A 2,158-nucleotide genomic window follows, 5' to 3' on the forward strand; every position below is an offset into this window, starting at 1 on the left:
GTACTAAATCTGATGTCAAATCAACTTGAAAATGACCCAAATTAATTTGACTTGGACCCGACTTGATCTGAGTCGAACCATCAAATTGACCTGACACGACCTATATCCAATTTGATCTGACCTGACAGGATTCAACTAGAACCTAAATGATTACCTGATTTCACATCCCTAACAGCAGATGACTTGATTGAATGCATTTGATAGAATTTATAAATATTAAGGATCAAATATGTAATTATACCAGTTTTATTAATTATCACTTCAGTACTTCCTTCAAATGTTAACAATAGGTGACTTGATTGAATGCATTTAAATAGTTAAGTGACTCGATTGACAAAATTTAAAAATAGTAATCAAAATAAAAAGAGATAATAATTAGATGGCCAAGAGTATGGTTTACCTTTTTCTTTTGGGATCAAAAGTAAGAGAAAGTATAAGAAATCAAACGTAGACATCAGATCAGCAGCAACGAAAGATTGTGTCTTGATTCCAGTTTACATTGTTGTAGACTCTGAATTCCCCCGGGAAAACAAAGAAAGAAGCCTCAAACATCTTGATTTCCGCAAAGATTAAAAATATTAAACATTCCACAAATTCAAAAAAAAGTTTCAACTTTGTACAAAACAAGAAGGATGGGATTTCTCGCCCATGGTGTTGCTGGCGCTGGTTTCATCATGATCGGCTTCTGGGAATTCATCAACTCCTTAAACCCAACCCCAATCCCCAATCCCTCTCCATCTTCTTCACCTTCAACCCAGATCAAGTCCACCTCTATTTCAAAAACCAAAGAAACCTTTCTTTCATCCTCTTTCATCCGTGTATCAATCTTTCCCTTTTGTTCCTCTTGAATTCCGTGGTTTCAATCTTTGATGCTCTCCGTTCAAAGGATCGAGTCGGGTCGGTGCTACAATTACAAGTTCTCTCTCTTGCACTGCTTTTCTTGCTCTACTCCGCTCTGGGTCTTTTAAACAACAAGAAAGGTTCATGTTTTTGGCCTGATTCCCTTCTTGAACTAATTCTGCTTTTAGCTTTTGTTGAAGAGTTTTTGTTTTATTACTTGCAAAGAAAGGATACGAGTGGGATTGAGAATAGGTATTTTGATATTTTATGTGTTCCCATAGCAATATGTGTGGTTTCTACGATGCTGGAATTGAGATCAAACAGGTTGATTTATTCCAAATCGGTACGAGGTATTGGGTTGATTTTACAAGGGTCATGGTTTGTGCAAATGGGGTTTTCATTTTACACTAATTTGATGGTTCATGGATGTAGTCTACATGAAAAAAGTAGAGGGAATTATACTATTAAATGCAAAGGTCACCCTGAGTATCACAGAGCAAGGGCTATTGCGACATTGCAATTCAATTGCCATCTTGCTTTGCTTGTGATTCTGGTTGTTTCAATGTTATCGGTTATCAGAAAGAGAAACGGTGTCGCTGTTGGTGTCGAGAGGGATGGTTTGCAGTACAGGCCATTAGGGGCAGAAATGCAGAAGATGGATAACAATGCGGGGAGTTTCACTTTGGATTCCGATGACGATCTCGACAGTGGGATTAAGGAACAAGATGATTTGGTTAAAGAGAAGCCAGCTACTGTGGAATTGTTCCTTAATGACCATGGTTCACATATCTGAGGTAAAACATTCAGTGGTTTCTTTATTGTAGCTGGGTGAAAAGCATTATAGTTCATTGTTTTTAATGGTATTAGTAAAGAACTGATGATTGACGTTGCATAAACAAATTGATATTTGTTTTGTGTGTTGTTTCATGTATTCTCTCTGATTATGATCCTTGTATGTTATTACAGCTTTCGAGTTAAAAATGTATTGAGTGGTTGCCTATATCATAGTATGATCCTCCATTATATTTTAGAAAAATTAACTGCCCATGATCGACTAGGATTGCTTATAAAAGCATCCTAGGCTTGCAAAGAGCGCTTTAGGTTGCATTCCTTCCTTCCTGCATATTTGAAGACTAAAATAGGCATTTAAATTTCTTTTGAGGAATATAAAAATAAAGTGGGACTGATCTTTATATAGGTTATCCAGGATCGGGTGAATGTTGGGTATATGTGTCGAACATGAGTCTTGTATACTATATCTAATATTTAGGGAAAGTAAAGAATATGGATGGTATGCATAGTTAACTGGTTTTATCTA

General features: G+C 36.3%; 1 pseudogene; it reads left to right on the forward strand.

Annotated features, from left to right (window-relative positions):
- The first annotated feature begins 576 nt into the window (after positions 1–576).
- Positions 577–1,702, forward strand: LOC120176146 (annotated as a pseudogene).
- Positions 1,703–2,158: the final 456 nt, after the last annotated feature.

Source organism: Hibiscus syriacus, unplaced genomic scaffold (genome assembly GCF_006381635.1).
Source record: "Hibiscus syriacus cultivar Baekdansim isolate YM2019G1 unplaced genomic scaffold, ASM638163v2 tig00112230_pilon, whole genome shotgun sequence".
In the NCBI taxonomy this organism is placed as follows: domain Eukaryota; kingdom Viridiplantae; phylum Streptophyta; class Magnoliopsida; order Malvales; family Malvaceae; genus Hibiscus; species Hibiscus syriacus.